The sequence below is a fragment of the Lycium barbarum genome, chromosome 10, assembly GCF_019175385.1.
Source record: "Lycium barbarum isolate Lr01 chromosome 10, ASM1917538v2, whole genome shotgun sequence".
Taxonomy (NCBI): domain Eukaryota; kingdom Viridiplantae; phylum Streptophyta; class Magnoliopsida; order Solanales; family Solanaceae; genus Lycium; species Lycium barbarum.
Window position 1 is genome coordinate 113,889,435 of NC_083346.1, and position 6,676 is coordinate 113,896,110.

Below are 6,676 nucleotides of genomic sequence, written 5' to 3' on the forward strand. Positions count from 1 at the left end.
ATACTAAGCGGTGTTGAAAATATCCCTAATATAAAAGTACGTATTTATTAGTACTCAGCGGATAAATAACAATGCCGTAATAACCGTGCGATAATATATTTGAAATTCAACAGTAAGTAAATGCTATTATTAAATTACGCGAAAATAAATGCGATGCGTGTGCATAAGCTGATAAAAATGCTGAAATGATAAAAAATGCGAATTATAATAATACTGGTAACAAAAATAACAACAACAATAATAATAATAATGATAATAATAATAATAATAATAATAATAATAATAATAATAACAATAGTAATAATAATAATAATGGTAGTAGTAACGGTAGTAAAAGATAATGACAGGATAATGAAATGCCGGTATTAATTATAGTAAAATATAAATAATTATTTTTTAAAATTGCCAAAATATTGGAAGCGTAAAATAGGTGTTTCGGAGGAAAGGTGGGACAAAATTGGGTGTCAACAACTTGTCCCTCTTTGCCCGGTAATGATGAAAGAATTTTCGGGCAAAGACGTTGACTTAGTAGCCTATTTTGTCCCGGCTAAAGGATTTTGGAGGACTAAGGGTAAAGAAAATTTGAGAGGATTACGGCCGGACTCCGGTCTTCGAGTTGCCTACATATCTCGGGTTGCATGAGAATCAGGCCGTGTGTAGTTCTGGGATGACTACGACCCCTATGAATAACAAATCCCGATTGGTGCGAATTTTTGCAAAATATTGTCCCAGTGTCGAATTATGATGACACTGGGTATTATCGTAGAACTCGAAAATTCTGCTGGAATGTGAGCGGGATATTTGGCGTTGGAGGCGAGTGTTCGAGGTAGATCTTTGACCCTTGTCGGGAAGTCTGCTTTCCTTCCCGACGCATTGCCCCAGTTCGCTGCCGAAGAAATAGTTCCACGTTGCGCTAAAGCCCCTGCGAAACTTTAAACTAGATAAAAATAGTTAGTAAAATAAATATCGAAATAAAGCGATGTAAAATAAACCCATAAAAACTGCAATTATTAAAATGACAGCCTTTGCTGAGGCTAATGCAAATGAGGTTCTAGGCCGATGATTCATGAGAATGATGCTTACTTGGCGATGATTAATGAGGCCTTAAACCGGAGGGGCTATTTAAACCCGATTGATTTATGAGAAATGAGGCTTTCTAAGCCGTCATAATGCAGTGCGTTTGCAGGGCATTTGAAAATAATAAAGCAATGCATGTGCGGTGCGTTTGCGAGCAATGATGAAGTGCCTTTGCAGGGCATTTGAAAGTAATAGTGCAACGCATGTGTGGTGCGGTGCGTCTGCGAGCATACACAGAGCATTTGAAAATAATAAAGCAATGCAGGTGCGGTGCGATGCGTCTGCGAGCATACGCAGGGCATTTGGAAATAATAAAACGATGCAGGTGCGGTGCAATGCGTCTGCGAGCATACGCAGGGCATCTGAAAATAATAAAGCAATGCGGGTGCGGTGCAATGCGTCTGCGAGCATACGCAGGGCATTTGAAAATAATAAAGCGATGCGGGTGCGGTGCAATGCGTCTGCGAGCATACGCAGGGCATTTGAAAACAATAAAGCGATGCAGGTGCGGTGCAATGCGTCTGCGAGCATACGCAGGGCATTTGAAAACAATAAAGCGATGCAGGTGCGGTGTGACGCGTCTGCGAGCATACGCAGAGCATTTGAAAATAATGCAGGGGAGGTGCGATGCGTCTGCGAGCATACGCAGAGCATTTGAAAATAATAAAGCAATGCAGGTGCGGTGCAATGCGTCTGCGAACATACGCAGGGCATTTGAAAATAATAAAGCAATGCGTCTGCGAGCATACGCAGAGCATTTGAAAATAATAAAGCAATGCGGGTGCGGTGCAATGCATCTGCGAGCATACGCAGAGCATTTGAAAATAATAAAGCAATGCGGGTGCGGTGCAATGCATCTGCGAGCATATGCAGAACATTTGAAAATAATAAAGCAATGCGGGTGCGGTGCAATGCATCTGCGAGCATACGCAGAGCATTTGAAAATAATAAAGCAATGCGGGTGCGGTGCAATGCATCTGCGAGCATACGCAGAGCATTTGAAAATAATAAAGCAATGCAGGTGCGGTGCGATGCGTCTGCGAGTATACGCAGAGCATTTGAAAATAATAAAGCAATGCGGGGTGCGGTGCGATGCGTCTGCGAGCATACGCAGAGAATTTGAAAATAATAAAGCAATGCAGGTGCGGTGCAATGTATCTGCGAGCATACGCAGAGCATTTGAAAATAATAAAGCAATGCGGGTGCGGTACAATGCATCTGCGAGCATACGCAGAGCATTTGAAAATAATAAGCAATACAGGTGCCGTGTAATGCATCTGCGAGCATACACAGAGCATTTGAAAATAATAAGCAATGCAGGTGCGGTGCGGTGCAATGCATCTGCGAGCATACGCAGAGCATTTGAAAATAATAAAGCAATGTATATGCGGTGCATTTGAAAGTAATAATGCATGTGCAGTGCGGAGTATTTGAAAGCAATAGGAAAATTTTGTGCATCGATACGTTTGAAAGAAGTTTTCGCAAGACTCAAGCATTAATTCATTGCAAATCTTGAAAATTGTTGATACTCGAGAAGCATAATTGTTATAAGAAAGCTCAAACCGTTCGACGTGCCATCCTTGCAAGGCTGTACATATTTTAGCTTCCGTAACTTGGAAATCTGCATCCAAAGAAAAATTTGTAAGTTTTGGGAGGGGTTGATTCGCGTTGACTTTGAAGATCTGGCTCTTGGCGCTTCATGCCTCCAACTTTGTCTGGACTTGTAACCTCCGCTCATTCTTAAGTCTTGACCAACCAATAAAACGATTTGATTGAAAATCATATATTTCAAGATAAAATATGCATAGTAAAATATGTGTATAGTGATAAATAATTTCTGCCGAACTTGGAACTGCGACACATTGTGAAACAAAGGGAATGCCCCTTCTCCGAAGTTTTCCTCTGTCTGCTGACCACAACTCTCGCATCTTTCGATGTCGCTTGCGATGATGCCCTTAAAAATTTGTCCCAGTTTCTGGCATAGGACGATGTGGGACTTTACAAATGACGAGACCGAGCCTATATAGGCTGCCTACGTATCCCACTAAGGGAATCAGGTCAAGCATAGTCCAAATTACAAGCAGAAATAAGATTGAGATTTTCTAATAATGTGACCGAGGCCTATGTGGGCCGCCTACGTATCCCACCGTGGGAATCAGGTCAGGCGTAGTTCATGTTACAAAGCAAATGGAATTCTGAAAATTTTATCTCAAAAGACTGAACCCGATATAGGTTTCTTACGCATCCCGCCGAGGGAGCGTAGCTCCATTACATAGAAAGGTATTGCAAAACATTACATACAAAAGAAATGAAAGCTCCTAGACGTAGTATCTCTTGACGGCGTCTGCGTTGATAGCTTTCGGCCAAATTTCGCCATATATTTCTGCTAGAATTAATGCTCCTCCCGTCAATACTCAATGAACCATGTAAGGTCCTTGCCAGTTAGGTGCAAATTTTCCCTTAGCTTCATCTTGGCATGGGAATATGCGCTTCAGTACCAATTGCCCCGGTTTGAATTGTCTCGGTCTTACCTTCTTGTTGAAAGCTTTGGCCATTCTGTTCTGATAAAGTTGCCCATGACAAACTGCATTCATTCTCTTTTCATCAATGAGCATCAATTATTCGTATCGATTCTGTATCCACTTAGCATCACTCAACTCAGCTTCTTGGATAATTCTCAAAGATGGTATCTCTACCTCGGCAGGTAACACCGCCTCTGTCCCATAGACCAAAAGATAAGGCGTTGCCCCAGTTGAAGTCCTCACAGTGGTGCGATAACCGAGAAGGGCTAATGGCAGTTTTTCATGCCAATGCCTGTAATTATCAATCATCTTCCTCAATATTCTCTTGATGTTTTTGTTGGCTGCTTCAACTGCTCCGTTCATCTGAGGTCGATAAGGAGTGGAATTGCGATGAGTAATCTTAAATGTTTCGCAAATCTCCCGCATCAGATCACTGTTAAGATTAGCTCCGTTATCTGTTATAATCGACTCCGGGATTCCGAATCGACAAATAATGTTGTTGCGAACAAAATCTACCACCACTTTCTTTGTCACTGACTTGTGCGAAGATGCTTCCACCCACTTTGTGAAGTAGTCAATGGATACCAAGATGAACCTATGCCCATTTGATGCGGCTGGCTCGATAGGACCAATAACATCCATGCCCCACGCTGCAAAGGGCCACGGAGAACTCGTCACATTTAATTCATTTGGCGGGACTCGAATCAAATCGCCATGGACCTGACATCGATGACATTTTTGCACAAAACGGATGCAATCTGATTCCATAGTCATCCAGAAGTAGCCTGCTCGAAGAATTTTCTTGGCCAACGTAAAACCATTCATATGGGGCCCACATGTACCGCCATGCACTTCTTCGATCAATCTGACCGCCTCTTTGGCATCAACACACCTTAGCAGTCCTAAATCTGGAGTCCTTCTATACAAGATTTCTCCACTTAGGAAAAAGTGGTTTGCTAATTTCCGAAGTGTTTTCTTCTGAACACTGGTTATGCCTTCTGGATAGTCTCCTGCCTTAAGATACCTCTTAATGTCATAGTACCAAGGTTCTCCATCAGGTTCTTCATCCACATAAAAATAATAAACTTGCTGATCATGCACATTCACCTTAAAAAGATCTATGTAATTCTTGTCCGGGTGCTGAATCATGGAGGACAAGGTCGCCAAAGCGTCAGCCATTTCATTTTGGGCCCTTGGAACATGTTTGAATTCCACCTTGATAAATCTTTTACACAAATCTTGTATGCAATGCAGGTACGGAAGTATCTTCACGTTTTTAGTGGTCCATTCGCCTTGCACTTGATGAACCAGTAAGTCTGAATCACCTATAACCAAAAGTTTTTGTACATTCATATCAACGGCCATTCTGAGCCCGAGAATACAAGCTTCATATTCTGCCATATTGTTGGTGCACGGAAACCTGAGCTTTGCTGAAATTGGATAATGTTGGCCTGACTCTGAAATTAAGACTTCTCCAACGCCTACTCCTTTGGAGTTAGCCGCCCCATCAAAGAACATTCTCCACCCTGGATATTCTTCTGCGATATCTTCCCCGACAAACAACACCTCTTCATCAGGGAAATAAGTCTTAAGGGGCATGTATTCTTCATCCACGGGGTTTTCAGCAAGATAATCTGTTATTGCCTGCCCTTTGATAGCCTTTTGAGCAACATATATAATATCGAACTCACTTAGCAAAATTTGCCATTTGGCCAGCTTCCCAGTAGGCATAGGCTTCTGGAAGATATACTTGAGTGGATCCATCCTTGAAATGAGATAAGTGGTATATGCAGACAGATAATGTCTCAACTTCTGTGCTACCCAAGTCAAGGCACAACAGGTGCGTTCCAATAAAGTATATCGCGCCTCGTAAGGTGTGAACTTCTTGCTCAAATAGTATATTGCTTGCTCTTTCTTCCTCGTTTCATCATGCTGTCCCAACACACATCCAAATGCGTTCGCCAACACGGACAAATACAACAACAAAGGTCTTCCAGCTTCTGGAGGCACCAAAACAGGCGGATTAGACAAATACTCTTTGATTCTATCAAAAGCTTTTTGGCAATCTTCAGTCCATTTGGTAGCAGCATCCTTCCTCAACAACTTGATTGTTGGCTGGCATATCACCGTCGATTGTTCTATGAACAGACTAATGTAGTTGAGGCGACCGAGGAAACTCATAACGTCCTTTCGACTCTTTGGGGCAGGCAATTCTTGAATGGCCTTTATCGTCGAAGGGTCCAATTCTATACCCCTCCTGCTCACGATAAAACCCAACAACTTCCCTGCAGGAACACCAAATGCACATTTTGCGGGGTTTAACTTCAGATTGTATCGTCTCAACCTGTCGAAGAACTTCCTCAAATCCGTCAGGTGATCTGAGCTCTTCCGTGACTTGATGATGATATCATCCACATAGACTTCGATCTCTTTATGGATCATATCATGAAAAATAGTGGTCATGGCTCTCATATAGGTAGCACCTGCGTTCTTAAGCCCAAAAGGCATCACCCGATAATAGTACACTCCCCAAGGTGTGATGAATGCTGTTTTCTCAGCATCTTCTTCATCCATTAGAGTTTGATGATATCCTGCGTAGCAATCAACGAAGGATTGCAACTCATGCTTCGCACAATTATCAATGAGTATGTGGATATTCGGGAGGGAAAAGTCATCTTTCGGACTAGCCTTATTGAGATCCCGATAATCTACGCATACTCTGACTTTGCCATCCTTCTTTGGTACGGGCACGATATTGGCTAGCCAAGTGGGGTACATTGTAGCTCGAATGACCTTTGCATCAAATTGCTTGGAGATCTCTTCCTTGATTTTTAAACTCAAATCCGGTTTAATGTTTCTCTTCTTTTGTTTTACCGGAGGACAAGACGGATCGATGGGCAACTTATGCGAAACAATGTCAGTGCTTAAACCCGACATATCATCGTAGGACCAAGCGAACACATCTATATATTCTTTCAAAAGGTTGATCAATTCTTCCCTTTGTGACGGAGTCAAATGGACACTGATTCTTATTTCCATCACGATTTTTGAATTTCCCAAATTTATAGTTTCTGTTT

General features: G+C 42.1%; 1 pseudogene; it reads right to left on the reverse strand.

The window, feature by feature from the left end:
- Window positions 1–3,395: 3,395 nt before the first annotated feature.
- LOC132613512 (uncharacterized) lies at window positions 3,396–6,311 on the reverse strand (annotated as a pseudogene).
- Window positions 6,312–6,676: the final 365 nt, after the last annotated feature.